At 44.9% G+C, this 16428-nt stretch overlaps 1 long non-coding RNA gene across 1 annotated transcript in view; it reads left to right on the top strand.

Moving 5' to 3' along the window:
* LOC142786437 (uncharacterized) overlaps window positions 1-15682 on the top strand; it is a 48448-nt gene extending 32766 nt beyond the window's left edge. The window contains exon 2 of the long non-coding RNA XR_012889048.1: window positions 15542-15682. This is a non-coding gene — a long non-coding RNA (uncharacterized LOC142786437). The remainder of the gene's footprint in view (window positions 1-15541) is intronic.
* The last annotated feature ends 746 nt before the right edge of the window (window positions 15683-16428 follow it).

The raw sequence follows: 16428 nt of genomic DNA, 5'->3' as shown, positions 1-16428 counted from the left end.
AAAAAGCACCTGCGTTTTCTTCTCACGTAAGAAAGGTAACCAGCGAGAACCAGACATTTACCTGCACGGTCAGCGACTACAATCTTAGTGAAATCTTGGCTAGAACACAAGGCAACAGGCAGGAAATCAGGTCAAATTTTCATCGCTTATAGTCAGTTTGTTACGTAGCTCTGTAGGCACGTCCCAGAGGAAGCAGCCCTATTCGAAGGGGTCTTCAGAATAATCGGGACAATAATTAGCCGGAATTTGAAGTCAAATTTCTCCTGGCATGTGGTTACGCGTGACATTTCCGTAGATGGCCCAGCCCTTACTTGGTTGCGGAAAAAAGTGTTATTTTACGCTTTCGAGAGCAGTTTCGCGCCAACAAAGTGGTGGATATTAAAACTACAGATATTTCGAAAACCTTTAGTATTGCGATCAACTGCATCCGCGAAAAACATAAGTAAAGCACACTCAGCAATAGAGTGTAACTCGCAACCGCATTCACAAGAAGCTGTCTTCTTACCAATTGCACCACACAGCTACCGCATGTAGGTGAATTTTTTTGGCGGTGTATATATCTACTAAATGATTTGTTTGCGAAGAATTGGTGGCACAATCTTACTTTTTTTGTGCCATGATCATTTTTTCTCGCATGCATGTGATGAGCGAATAGTTTGTAAGGCTTCATTAACTCGAGACATCCATGGTGAGCGCTTTCGGATTCGACTTCAACTCGTGGTGCGCCATTACGCAAGAACTGTCAATGTTTTAGTGCTTCCACGTGAACAGCTTGTGTGTTGCTGACTGAAAATTCGTGAACAACAGCGCGATGAGGCTGTGTTCGGCTGTCGAAACATACGTATGTTTCTCCCACGTGCGTGTGCTGTGAGCAATTTATCCTATTTGATTTTTGAGGCGCCAAGCGTGTGACTCAAAGCAGCCTATTGTCAGCTGTTTGAAAACAATGCGCTTTCTGAATTTAACGTTGCTTAAGTATTTTAACGTGCCAACCCTAACATGTGAATTTTGGTGCACGCGGACTGCTGCGAGCTGTACGCTGGGCCAGCAGCACCTTTTAAGCATTTCTACGAATACTTTTTTCCGCAATTAGCTGTTATGCGCATAATTTTGTGATACAGAATGATTTTAACTCATTGTCGGTATATAAATGGTCCTAATTATGGAGGGAGTTTTCGCTAGGGGGCCACGCAGTGCGGCTGCATTTCACATGAGCTTCTGCAATTCATGCTAGTTTTTGTGGTTCAATGCTGTGCTACTTGCGGGTTTTTGCGCTTGACAATTTACCAAGTTGCAAGAAAAGGACTGACACCTCCCACCAAGTGGTGAGTGATTATCTACACCGAAATCTTAACATTTCAATGCCATGGTGCTCCCCGCTAACTCTTACGCCGCGACCGACGCGTGAGTGCGTCTTGCACTTCCCAGACCCGCCGAACGCGCGGGTCTGGGAAGGAGCTTCGTGTTCCTTTCTCGTCTAGAAAGCATGATTAGAGGTAGACGACCCTTGCTACCAGCCACGTAGGCTTTCAAGCGTGTTCATGGCTGCTACAGGACTACAAGAAGAACCAACATCAATGCAAACTGAAGTGAACTTCAAGACGCTCACGGAGATATCGACATGGACGTATGATGTCAACCGTGGCAAAACAACAAGAAAGGAGCATATAGAAAGGCTGCAAATCGGACACAAAGAAAAATGAGCACCGAACTAGATTCAAGCATTCAACGAGAAGCCCGAGAAAGAGCCCGTTCCCACGCAAAAAGCTTCAAAGAAACGGAACTTAAAGATGCCCTCTTTTCTTTCAGGCGACTTTAAAATCGTCTACAGGCCACAAGCCGGACTCAATTTATCGAAATGGAGTCTAACATCAATTACGCACGCTATCGGGCGATCAAGCGGTCTCAAACAACAGGGTTTCTACGACAACGTTCGAGTTCAAGTGCAGAGCGTTGAAAACATTAAAATTGCTAATAACGCGACACATAACGCGCAAACAACCTGAGATAGATCGCTACCGTCCAGTTAGACGGCACTTTCTTCAGTGTGAACCCCCACGTAATACATCCCGACGACGTCTGCAGAGCTGTCATCTACGGACTTTTCCAAGGAACCAGCAGTGCCGAAATTGTAGCAGGCCTCAGAATCGACTCATGATACACGGTCCTTGGCGCTCGCATGCTTGGTCATTCTTCCACTGCCGTCATAACTTTCGATGCCCACACGTCCTGTACTACATCACATAGCAAAGCGGATACTGCCACTGCAAACCCCATCGAAAGTCTGCGTAGTTCTGCTGCGAATGCGGTGTCATTTGGCACCGACAAGACATCTGTCCCAGACCCAGAGAAGGCTTATGTTACAAGTGCAGAGAAGACGCAGTCACCACAAATCACGAATGTATTTCTAACTGTAAAATATGCGAACACCCCCCCCCCCCCGAAATCTCCAGTAAGGAATGCAAGAAGAAGCTACGACCAAACCCACCACCTTCTCAAGTTAGACAACAAACACTCGAGAAGGCGAAAGGCCGAGAGAATGCTTGTAGTTCTCGCAGTGAAGACTTCACCGAGCTTAACAAACCATCTCCTAGGCCCAGCGGCACATTGCACGACAAGCGTGGCAGAAGCAAGTCTAGGCCTATTCTGCGATCACGCTCAAGGTCTCCCGCAAAATTCCGCTTACTCTCCGCCCAACGCTTCAGCTATGCTGATGCAACACGCGTAGATTTGACTTCACAAAACAACAACAACACTCCAGATTGCTCATCTACTGAATCCACTGCATTCAAGAATTTGAAGAATTTGGAAAAAAAATGATTTCGAATCAGCAAAAAGCTTTGCAAAGCCAGCGTGACCAGCTCCAAAAACAAGGTGCAGTTGTCGATAAGCTCGTAAAACTATGTCTTGAACAAGAAAAGATCATAAAGAAGCAGAATGCAAGCATAGATAAGCTCACTTGACTCTTCAAAGAAGAGCACCATGCTAAATAACTAGCCACGAAACTCATCACACCAGATATTGAAGCTGACGTGGAGGCCAAAGTATTCTCCATTATAGAAACAAAAGTCGCCGCCCTTGTCGACTCGCAGCTCACGGCGACAGTAGAACTACAACGCACATCAGCGCTCGAGTCGATGCTCGAAGCACTCGTCCAGGCGAAGTTGAAGCCCATAACCGCCCTAATTGGTGACACGTTCACGACGCTCAGCCGTAGGATGGACACTCACACAGTCCAAATCGACGATCTCAAGTCGCAGCTAACCAACTTCGTGGTTCAAGTCAAAAACAACTGCATTAGTCACACGGAACTTGAAGACTGCCATGGCAGAAAAAACCACGCCAAAATAGAGAAAACGTTTCTCACTCTTTAGCCGATGGCGTGCAGGTAAACGCACCAGATATTTACGAAAATGGCAGGCTCTAAGAATAGGATTTCTACTCCGAAACCAACTTTTCGCATTTGGCGGTGGAACTGTCTATCATGCAGACCCCGGCTGGATAATCTACAAGAATATATATAAGTAAATCAACCCGACCTGATCACTCTACAACAGAACAATCCTGAAAAACTGCGGCTCGCAGGATACAACACAGTTGCTCTTGCCCCAAAAACCATTATTCTACTTAACAAAACTGCTGCGGTCCAAGTCCACGAGATAGAAGACACTACAGTTGAACACTTCCTCTTGTAAGTCATACTGGAACAAAAGTCGCAACAAAGCCGTTACGTCAATAACGTGTACAGCCCACTGCGAGATCAGCTCAGAGACTGCGATTACCTCTTCCGCAAACTCAGAAAAAGCACAAAAGGTCACCGGTTAGTGGTCGTAGGGCTATCAACACCGCGAAAAGCGCACGAGTTCACGACTCCACTGAGCAGCATGGCCTCACATTGTTGAATGATCCGCTCCAGCCCACGAGAGTGGGAAACAGCGCCTCGAGAGATACCACGCCTGACCTCAGCTTTACACGATATGTCAAGAAGGATGAACCTGTCTCCCTCAAACGCTTGGCAGTGATCACCACATAATTCAACTCGAAATCTAATATGACCAACGACCTACAAAAACAGGCACAGCAAGACTGACAGATTGGAACGCCTTCAGAAACGAGCTTGATGGTGACAACGCAATAGCGGACATAAACGCCTGGCTCACCAAGATTCTGGATATGGCCAAATGGTGCACCAAAGTAATGCAGCTTAACTAAGATAATGCCGCAACAGATTTCCACTCACTCCATCTCTGGGAGGTTAGACGAGTCTTACAGAAGAGATGGAAGAGCAAAAATTGAACAAGAAACTCAGGAGAAGAATTTCCTTATTGACAAAAGAGGCGCAACAGTGTTCCGAACACCTAGCGAGACACAACTGGCGTGACTTCTGTGATAAGCTCCAGAGTACGCTCAGCACCAAGAAGACGCGGCACCTCCTGCGGACTCCCCTCGGTGACCGCCCCACCAAGACGCAGCAGCCGGAACGATCACGTCAGCTAACACACAAATACGACGGCTCGGAGGAAGACCTGCTCCAAAAACTATGCAACAAGCTGCGTGGTACTGTCCAATCAGCGACAATGCCACCACCGCACCCATAATACAAGGGCATTCCCAACTACAACCTTGACAGGCCCTTCACACCAGCAGAGCTTCAAGCAGCTTTTTCCAAGCTTACAAGAAACACGAGTCCAGGCAAAGACAGGATAGTCAACAATCACCTCCGACAGCTACTCAATCAGGCTACACTGCTCTCCTACAGTACTACAATCACTGCTGGGACAAAACAAAGCTTCCAGCCGCATGGAAGCATTCGAAAGTTATCATAATACCTAAGCTCAACTAGTCTATAGCTGTTGACAACCTTAGACTCATTTCTCTGACTTCGTGCGTTGGCAAGCTGTATTGAGCACATGATCCATGACTGGCTCACGTCGCACCTTGAGGACAACTGGTACTTCCCAGGCACCCTGTTTGGCTTCTGCCAGCTGCTTTCTACGCGGCACATCCTTTTACACAAGAAAACTATAGCTGATCGCTTGAGCGAGAATAGCGAGTCGTCCCTTCTTGCTATTGAAGGTAAAAGCACCTTCGACAATGTTACCCATAAAGCAATACTACAAAATCTCCTCAGCTTCCTCACCGGTCGAAAGGCCACAGTGGGAATATACAACATAGGGAGCGAAACATTTGAGCTGCGGAACAGGGGTACACCTTAAGGCTGTGTTGTGTCACCACTCCTTTTAAAGTGGCACTTATTAAGCTCCCCCGGCATCCCGAAAAAATATAGGGCCTACGTCATGCCATCTACGTGGACGATATTACACTTTGGACTTGAGGAAAGAGCTCTGGAAATCAAGACAGCTGTCTTTAGGAGGCGGTCACTGTCTTAGAGAACTACTTCAAAAGCTGCGGCCTCCATAGTGCACCTGAAAAATCGGAATGACTCGTACTCAAGGACCCCACGCGAGGAAGATCTCCAAACTGCGAATCGCCAGATCCATGTATCATCCTTCATGGGGTCCAAATACCGAAGGCAACCTCGCTTTGCGTGCTCGGCTTGCACCTGCACTACGACGGATCAGGGGCCGCCACGCTTCCTAGGCTTCAAAGCAAAGTCTTTCAGCTCACGCACCCCGTAAGGAGAGTCGCAAAACGGCGCAGTGGTCTGAAGAAAAACGATACCCTGAGAGTTGTGCAGGCTATTCCAACCAGCCGAATCACCTATGGAGCCCTGTACTTCGCCCTCAAGAGATCTGAAGTCGACAAGCTGAATGTTCTCATCCGCAAAGCTACCAAGCTCGCCATAGGGCTACCTCCAATGGCGTCGACCACCAGACTCCTAAGAATGGGTATACACTATACCTGGCAAGAACTTGCAGAAGCCCAATGGACCAGCCAACTCGAGAGACTTAAGCTTACGTGGATGAGCAGATCCGTCTTTGAGCTCTTGGACTTCAGCGAGAGCTACATTTGCGAGGCAGACTGCAAAGAGAAGATGCCGCCGTACATGCGAGAATTATTCAGCATCGCCCAAGTACCGCGTAACATGCATCCCGAGAACCATTGGGAAAGACGAATCGCTCGAGTAGACACCATTCGCAGAAGACAACAGCACGATCCAGACGCTCGCTACGTCGACTTGGCAAAATACCCTGGAAAAAATGCCTAAGCTTTAAGTGTGTTCGACGCGGAAGGACAAGAGCTGGCATCCCACACTCTCTGGGTGCGGAGCTCCGAGTCTGCCGAGGAAACAGTGATCGCCCTTGCAAATAGAACTGGTAAGGACGCAGTCGTAGTTTTCACAGATTCCCAATCCGCTGTCCACAATTACACGCGAGGCCGAATCTCTACCGAAACTCTCAAAATTCTGAGAAAAAGCCGAACTCCGTTTCCTTACACCTGCGTGTTATACATGCCGGGGAGTGAAGGGCTCGAGGGAAATGAAGCAGCTCACGCCACGGCCCACAATCACGTCAACCGGGCCTTCCCCGGCGCCTTGCTTGACTCGCGGTTAGCAAGCGCAGCAGAAGAATTGGAGACCCTACCACCCACATACAATGCCATCCTACAACACTATCGTCTCGCTCACAGGGTGTACCCACCACCTCACCCCAAGCTGACTAACGAAGAGGCCACAGCATTTTGGAGACTTCAAGCCATACACAAGGCACCCTACTGCATAGAATCTACCCAATGCTATACGCCTAGAACTGCTCGATATGCAACGTGCCAGACACACTGGCCCGCCTACTACTCGAGTGCCCGTGGCGCCACGAAGATGCCAATACCAAGTCCTCAACGACTGCACGTATCGACCTCCTAGCCGAGACGTGGGAGGCCAAGATTGCCGCACACCGACCTAGACCACCAACGAGGACTTGTCGCCAGGGCCCGGGATGCGATTGCGGCCAGAGCATTCCTGAAAAAAGGGACCCTCCCACCTAGGTTGACCCCGACCTCACCAACTCAGGAACACTGTTTCAAAAAATAAAATGTTTATTTCATCATTTCATCATTCATTATGGGGAGTGCCTAGTCTTACCTTCACTCTGCATCACACTGCTGTTCAAGCGGATGCCGAAACTTGTGCCAAGGTTAACTATAACGTCGACAAATTAGTTACGGGTAAGTCTCCCTTCAAATAAATAGTTAACGCTTTTGTACATATCTCTAAACAACTTCTGCACGTAGTCGGAGTTGAGAGATGGTGCAGAACGAATCGGGATATATAATTATTTATAGCAATCCTCAATAGGAAAGAGTATCTTTTTAGAAACTAAAGACTTTTTAATAGCTGGTACATTGTATGCACAGCAGTACACAGGTAACACGTTGGCTTGATTGTAGTTCGATATAATAAATGCCGTTCTATAATACAAGAACTGTTGCAGATATTCAAGAGAGAGGAAATCTTGGTTACCGACACTCTCCCGCTAACTTCGTCGTAGTACTTTTCAATTTTGCCATGCGGTTCCACAACCATTATAAAACATCAATCCACAACTTTTAAACGTTGATCACTGTCTGTCTCGCTGGCTTCCGTTTATTTTTTTAGAGCAGAGCTTTTCAAACACCATGTTTTCAAATTGTTCTGTAAAACGCGAGCTTCAACATTTACAGGCTAGTGTATAAGTTAGGTGTGGTGCATGTGCAAGTAATTTTTTTGTCGTCATAACGTTATATTCTTACAACGGATCAAATAGATCTTGTTCGTAGTCTTTTATTGAACTCAAAACAGTAACTGGGACTGTGCTGGCACCAGTGTGTGCTCAATTGCGGGCAGATGTATGACATTCTGAATAAGATGTGCCGTAGAACACTGGAAAATGTTGCCGTCGCAGACCACCTAGTAAAAAAAACAGGTAGACCATAAACTCTTGCTGCTTCACCAGACGAGTCTTTTTGAAAAAGGATACCAAACACAGAACTCCATTAGGTTTACAGCATTCATGATAAACGTTTCATTTAAAATTCTGGTTCGACTTTTGAAAGCGAAGCATTTTTTAGCCAACTTCGGCGACTTTGAGCGTATCTATCTATCTATCTATCTATCTATCTATCTATCTATCTATCTATCTATCTATCTATCTATCTATCTATCTATCTATCTATCTATCTATCTATCTATCTATCTATGCACGACATTTAGCTCTCCTGATCGTCTTGATAGTAGCATCAATACCAAAATTGGTATGGCATAAGATGACTGTATGACGATCATATTTGACTAGTCATATCATAAAAATCATAATATTTATGTCATGAATGTCATAAGTAAAGTATCTTAGTTTTGCTGATTTTTCGGTGGATTCGTTCAAATGACAGTTTGCAAAACAGGTATGGTATGACATGACTGCATAGTGAACATGAGTGAGGGGCCCTAACATTGAAGTTATGACATGCATGTCATAATTTTCGGGTCATGACATGACATGACTACACGCCGCGCTCATAGTTCACCCGCGGTCGTTCCGCTCACGTATGCCGAATTCGGTATTACGAGTCGCGAATAGATTACGAATGTATATGACTGGTGCAAACAAGCTAATCATGACATGAGTGTCATGTAGGAACATGACAACATACGACGCTCGTGATGCAGTTGTGGCCCTTTCGCTAGCGTCCAATGTACCAAATTTGTTAGTACTTGATAGCAATGGTCGACGAAGGTGAATAACACGTCCGAACTTGATAATACTGGCATGCGTGTCACGTAAAACATGACTGCTTGCTACGCTCATAGCCAACTCGCAGCCTTTTTGCTACCTCCACATATATCGAGATTGGTATCAGGTGATCAGAATAGACGTGAAAGATAAATGACACGTCAAAAAATAATAATCATGATATGCGTGTCGTGAAACATGATTATAAGCTACGCTCATAGCGTGTTCGTCGCCGTTTCGCTTGCTCCACATATGCGAAATTTCTTATAACAAGCCGTGAATCGACGACGAAAGTAAATGAAACGTCCAAGCGTGATAATCAGGACATGCGTGTGATGTAAAACTTGACTTCTACGATCATAGCGTGCTCGGGGTTGTTTTGTTAGCTCCATATATACCAAATTTGGTTTCATAAGACCTCAATAGATGAGGAAGGTAAATGACTCGTCCAAACACGATAATCATGACATGCGTCTGATGTAAGACGCGACTACATGCTATGCTCATAACTTTCTTGTGGTCGTTTTGCTAGCTCCCCATATGACGTCACGTGTTACTAAATTTGGTATCACGTGACATGAATAATGAAGAAGACAAATAACGCATTCACACAAGATAATCATGACATGGAAGTCATGTATGGCTATATTTACGTCCGCCTGGAAACCTTGTGATTATTAAGGGACATATCAACCTTCCTCATTGGTGCTTCGCATATTATCGATTCCCACAGTACGTGAGATCTACAAATTCTTTACAGCACATTTATAATAAATAAAAAACACACAGTTAAATGAAAAATTGAGATGTTGCTTGCTGAGATTTCTCGACCACTTTAACGAAAGGTGCTGGCCGGAGCCCTGCGAGAAACGAACGCGCCTGCACTATACGCAGCGCAAAGCTCACTTCACGTCCCGTCTAGAAGAGGGTCAAACTGCTAACACAAAACATGCACACGTGGTTGCTATTACCGAGTGATTCGGAAACGACCATAAGAAGACAGCGGTACGAAAGAGCGGCGCATGAAGCCACTGTGAACGCGTGTGCGTCAGCAAATACCGGCTCCGGTAGCAGGAGTTCTTGAGAGGGGGTCGGTGTGCAGTGGCTTCTATTTATGGGTGAAGGTCCTCTTACTCTCACCTTGTCCTGGGTAAGATGAAACCGAATCAAGAATAGACGAGATTGAAAAACACAGTGTCTCCCGAAAAGTATAATAGATGTATTGTCTCATAGAAATATATCCACCGTCCAACCACCATCTACCGTACATCCACCGTCCATCCACCAGACGTGTTTTTGAGCACTCCCGATCGACTGCGCAAGTGGTTTTGCATGTTTCGAGCTTGCCTTTATAATTAATAAGGCAGCTGTTAAAATTTTTGTTGCACTTATTACATTGTACAGCGTTTCCGGTGTCAGTCGTCAGGTATTTACTAGTTTTTTCGTGTGTGTGTGTTTGTTTCTTTGTATTTTTTTCTTGCCACCCCGTGGGGAAGGTGCACTTACATTGAACAGGCAAATTTTTGCAATAGAGCTTAGACTTTCTCTTTATCGTAGGGCAAGGATTGTGTTTTGTAATTATAGAGTAAGACAAGTCAAAGGCACAATTGGTGTCATAAAGTCATGGTTAAAAAGGCTGTAAAGAGTTCAGGATGCGGGATGAGTTTGAAAATGTACCCAAGTGCAGAAGCAAATGGAGAGGAGGCTGACGCGAAGTGTAGTCATTGTGAGGTCGAGGAAAAAATGGAGAAAACGATGGTTGCCCAGAGTGAACTCCTGTTGAGAATCACCAAGCTGTAGACTGCGTTGGCGACACAGCAAGAAAAAACCAGGGCAATGGGAGAAAAGCTGAACTCCGCCGAGGGGGCACTAGCCAAGGTGAACGAAGAAGCGGCCGACGGAGAGAACAGTAGGGCACCGGCAACTAGAACGGCGGAGAAGAAAGAGCAAGCAAGTTTGAAAAAAAAAACAGGTTCAGCTGGTTCAATTGTCGCAAGGCCCAGCTACAGCGAAGTAGTGGTGGGGCTGAAAGAGAACAAAGCAGCTGGCGTCAAAGGTGCCAGTAATCTCCAGGTGCAGGATGCTCCAGCTGAAAAGTCAGAGCATGTGATCATTGCCGGGGACTCGAATATAAATCGTTACGCAGAAGCAATCGAAAGAGGGTAAGAGGTGACAAGAGAGTTGCAGTAGAGACGTTTCCAGGATGCAAGCTGGAAGCAGTCATGAGGAAGGCGAGCGCAATACTAAAAACTACAGCTGACAGACGAAACCTCGTGATAATTTCAAGCGGTGTAAACAATATCTTAAATGAAGATACGGCAGGCCTAGAAACCACACTGGCGAAAGGGGTCGATGACATGCGCGCCACTGCTCCTCAGGTACAGGTAGTGTTATGCACGATACCGGAGATACCGGTGCGTGACGGCAACCTGCAAAAAGTGGTTGTCAACGCAAACCGAAAAAATTGGCGGATGAGTCGAGAGAAAGGTTTTGAGGTGATGGAAATAAACAGAGAGGTGCACCGGTGGGGTCGTTTTCAACGAGAAAGAATTCGCTTCGATGGGTGCCTAGGTCATGGGGTGGGCTGGCGACTTGCAGAAGGCGCAGTAGCTGTTTTGGAGGGCACGCAGGCCCTTCAAAGTGCAGAATAGCTGGTAACAATGAAAACAACCAGAGAGACACTTTGACAGGTTGTTTGGACATATACGATTTCAAAGTGGCACCAGTATCTAAGGTAGAGTCCAGGGCAGAAATAGACGTAGCCACGAGCGCCGAGCCAATTCAACCTAGGGTATATTACCATGCAGGGGGGGGGGCAGGAACAAGATGAAGTGAAACTAGATAGAAGAACAGCTATGAGAGGAGAGGCCCATGGTATACGGTTTTGTAGAAACACATCTTGGGGACATGGAACAACCTCCTAACAATCCGGACTATGCATGGGAATATTGCATTAGAACAGAAAGCAACAGAAAGGTGGGTAGTATCAGAGTATTCATTCATAATAGTAGACTGGCAAAGGGTCAATCAGGAGTGCAAGAAACATTTATGGCTAAAAGGGAAACAAGGCAAATGACCCTCGTTGGTTTGGTGTACTTGTGGACGGGAGCAAAGGCCAGAGAAGAAAACCAGGCAATAGTAGTGTGTATATCAAAAGACATTGAGGAGTTATGAGGAGAGTACGATATAATTATACTAGGAGATATGAATGAGCACATAGAAAATATACATGGATATACAGACCAACAGGCAAAATGATCATGGATATGTGTGAAAGGCATGATTTGATCATTTGCAACAGTACTAGGAAATGTGAAGGGCAAATAACATGGGAGGTAGGAAGGCTGCAGTCAACGATAGATTACGCACTGATGTAACATAGTAGGTATGTTTAGCTCAGGGGAATACAGATAGATGAAGGTGACTCCAAAAGTCTGGGTAGTGATTACAAATGTATTAGGCTAAGCTTTGGAAGAGCAGTGAAAGTGGGAAGGAGACTAGATGAGCAACTACAGGAAATTTTTTATTCAGAAAGGCAAATAGAATAGCTACTAAACAAGTTGAGAAACTAATCACTGAGGACAACAAAACAGTGTGTACATACAAGAATCTAATTAGACAGTTTGAGCTAAAGCTTTCTAAGGATCGTTACAAGTCACCTCGGAAAAGAAGACACAAACCCGAGAAATCGTGGGATCAAGAAGGTAAGAGAGCCATGGCAAAACGTCACGAAGCCTCTAGGGAACAGAGACATGCTAAGCAACGGGGTGAATCGACAGATGATGTTGAAATAAAATATGAAAACTTTCTAAGCTATAGAAGGGATGCATTCTTTGTCATCAATGAAAAGATTAGAAGAAAGGGAGCTCAGTGGCTGGCAGAAGTACATAAAAACATAGAAAGGCAGCTGCGAAATTTTGGAACCATCTAAACTCCGTAAGAAATGAGACGAGCCTAGAGCAGAGATTTATAACTACAGCTCAACGTGGTAGGCTAGAAGGGGTTGAAGCTAATAATTATATAAGAACAAGAGTGACGAAAAAATTTCAACGAAGAAGTGCTTTATGCACCACTATAGACAAGAATGAATCAAGTGTCCAATGGCTCCTTTTTCACAACGAGAGTGGCAAAGGGCTGAGAAGAGGGTTCCTAGTTATACATCAACAGGCCCAAATAGCATTCCAATTATGCTGATAAAGACATTAGGTCCGAAGTCTAAGCAGGCTTTGAGAGAGGCAGTGAGCAATATAATAATCGATGGTAAAGTCCTCGATGGATAGAAACTTAGCAGGATGAGCATGATCTTTAAAGGAAAGGGGAACAAAGCTGACATTAACAACTACCGTCCTATAACAGTAAGATGAGTGGTCTACAGGCTGGCGATGCAGATTATAAAGGAAAGACTGCAGGCATGGATAGAGGTCGAGAGGGTGCTGGGAAAACTGCAGAATGGGTTTCGGAAACACAGGAGTTTGAAAACAATCTGTTCTCACTGACGCAGTGCATCGAAATAGCAGAACAAGAACCCAGCCCCTGTGGCTAGCATTTTTGGATATCAAGGGAGCATACGATAGCGTCGTTCAAGAGGATTTGTGGGAAATACTGGACACACTAGGTGTGGAACATGGAGTCACTAATCTTTTAAAGGATATCTCTAAAGATAACAAGGCAGTTATAAAGTGGGAAAAACAGGTATTCAAGCTTGCAGAAATAAACAGTAGCTTGGGCAGGGGTGTTTCCTGTCACCCTTGTTATTCATGAAGTATCTACAAGGATTAGAGGGTAAATTAGAGGGAAGTGGACTGGCCTTCAACCTCTCTTTTGTCAAAGAAAGAAAACTCATTGAACAGACACTACCAGCATTGATGTATGCAGATGATATAGTGCTAATGGCCGACAACAAGGAGGATTTGCAGAGATTTATAGACATCTGCAAAAATGAGAGAGATAGGTTAGATTTCAGATTCAGTTCGGAAAAATTAGCAGTCATGAATTTTATAGATAATGAAGGTAGTGAGTTTAAAATACAAGAGGTCATGCTAGAGATAACAGATAAATACGAATATCTGGGTGTAAGGATAAGCAATGGGGCCGAGTTCCTGAGGGAACACAAAATAAACGTGACTACTAAAGGTAACAGAAATGCAGCGAGGATGAAAAACAGGGCTCTGTGGGAATACACTAGGCTTGATGTTGTGAGAGGAATATGGAAATTTGTCATGGTTCCTCGTTTGACGTTCAGCAATGCGGTCTTGTGCATCAGATCAGAAGTTTAAGCAAGATTGTAATTAAGCAACGTAGACTAGGTAGGCTGGCCTTAGGAGCTCAGGGAATACCCCAAGTTAGGAAGTACAAAGTGATATGGGATGATTATCATTGAAGGGCAGGGAAGCTAGCAGCGAGATAAAATTGGAGAAGCGATTGAGAAAAATGGGGGAGGAGCGTTCGACTATGAAGGTATTCAGCTACTTCTACATGAAGAATATCGATACAACTTGGAGGAAGCGAACCAGAAAATTGACTGGTAAATACTTAGATAACAGCAGGGGCCAAATAAAAAAATGATCGGTTAAGAAGAAGGTCAAAAAAGCTGAGACTGAAATGTGGAGACTTAACATGAATAAATAGTCCGCACTAGAGATCTATCGAACTTTTAAGCAGGAAATTGCCAAGGAAAGTATCTATGATTATACTCAGGGCACTTCTCTACTGTTTGAGGCCACGACGGGAGTATTGTGAATCAAGACATATCGGGCCAATTACGAAGGGGTAGATATGGTTTGCAGTGCGTGGGCAGTGGAAGAGAAAACTGCCGAACAATTGATATTGTTCTGTAAAAGGCTTCACTCTATAGTTCAGTATGACGCGCAGAGTTTTTCAAAGTGCTGAGGCCAAATACACTTTAAGCGGGTAGATTTAACTAGAACGAGTTTGTCTGATTGGTGGCTAAACACAAGGCACGAGTGAATATAAACCCTTCGCTGCAAAGTACGAGTCCTCAACCTAGCTATTTAAAGAAAAAAATAAATCAAGTTTGTGGTTCACTAAGTATTACGGCTTCGTGGCGTTAGCCACCGCCCGATCTGAGGGGTAAAGCCATATCAATCCATTCATCCCTCCTACATACAATACAAACTGTAGTTGCGTGAGAATGGTCTAGATGGCTCTGTACCACTACTTTCCGATTGGCTGCTGCGTGGGTTGTGCCTGGTTGCGCGACGCAAGAGTGCCTCTCTCAGTCTCCTGAATTGTCACCGTACATGGCGAATCGTTGGTAGGTCATGGAGAAAGCCGAGTGGAGGAGACAGTCAGACGCATGGACGCATGCACGGATGCACGATCACACGGATGAAAGGACGGACGCAAGCACAGATTAAAGGACAGAAACCCAATCACTCAAACAGACAGACACACGGACAGGTCGACAGAAGAATCGACAAATGGGCAGACAGACAGACAGACAGACAGACAGACAGACAGACAGACAGACAGACAGACAGACAGACAGAGATGCTTTGCCCCACACAGCATCATTCACTGTGTGGATATGCCGTGATTTTTTTTATTTCATGCTAAACGCGTGTGCGAGGTTCCGAGGTGACTAGACAGCGCTGGCGCTAGTCTCCATTTTTCTTTTATTTTCCTTCTTTCACGCCTGTTTCACGCATATAGGCGGTACTTTCTCGGCGCGCGAGTGTTACAGCTAGGTTTTTGCCGGGCTCCCTGCAAGCAGGTTTTTAGCCAGGACGTAGGATTGTGCCGCCTATATGCTGTTCGTTATTGGCAACTGACAGAGAGTGCACCAGCAAAGTCTGGAGTTGTTATATTGCACTTCAAGATGAGAGATGCAGTAACATAGCTGTTTTCTTCGGCAGGCGGGGAAAGATACGGCTGCCAACGTGGAGGGGGAAAGTGCAAGGACAAAAATAAAGGATGCGGCAGAAGGGAACCTTCAGAGGACTCATGCCCTGAGAACAGAGTTTGCTGCAAGTTTTAATAAATCACTAACCACCCCACACTGCCCGGAACATTGTGAAGTGCATGATCTATTTTTGTTGAGAAATAAAGTTAACTCGGTTTGTCACCGATTCTTGGTAAATGTAGTTATTGAAGTTGCAATGCACGTTGAACCTCCAGGAATAATTTTCAGAAAAAATTTATTCGTGCGGCAGTATGTACACTATATTGATTTGTTTTGCAATAAAATATCCTTATAATATGAAAAAATATCTCACGTATATAGCAGTAAAATAGGCGTGAAATTCGCCCATAGACTTCACTAGCATTTGCATATTAGAAGGAGATCTGCAATGTATTCTCTCTCCTCCAGGTAATCTCAAATAGTGTGGTCAAATGGCATTACATGAAAGATGGTACAGCAACACCAATTGTTTCATAGGAAGACGCATAGATTTGGTTTCTGACTTTAAAAACAATTAATAAGATGAAGCTTTTGTACGACATAAATATAAACTAGGTGCACGCTCAGGAGAATCTCTCGCAGCTAAATCAAATAAAGTGAGGACCACAGCGAAGGCACGTTTACTGCACGAACCAGAGCCCATATCTGTTCTTTTACGCCCGAATGTTTGACAACCAATAAGAGCAATCAAATAGTTGACATTACGAATAAAACATCTGTGCGCTATCACTTCATAGATAGCGGCACTTAAATTTAACGAAAATTATGAGGTTTATAGACTTATTTGTACATGTAAATATGTGAGAATAATTCACTCATGCGTTTTTGCCGAGGTACAAA

This window comes from Rhipicephalus microplus, chromosome 2 (genome assembly GCF_043290135.1).
Source record: "Rhipicephalus microplus isolate Deutch F79 chromosome 2, USDA_Rmic, whole genome shotgun sequence".
NCBI classification, from domain to species: domain Eukaryota; kingdom Metazoa; phylum Arthropoda; class Arachnida; order Ixodida; family Ixodidae; genus Rhipicephalus; species Rhipicephalus microplus.
This window is presented reverse-complemented; position numbering and strand designations above follow the sequence as displayed.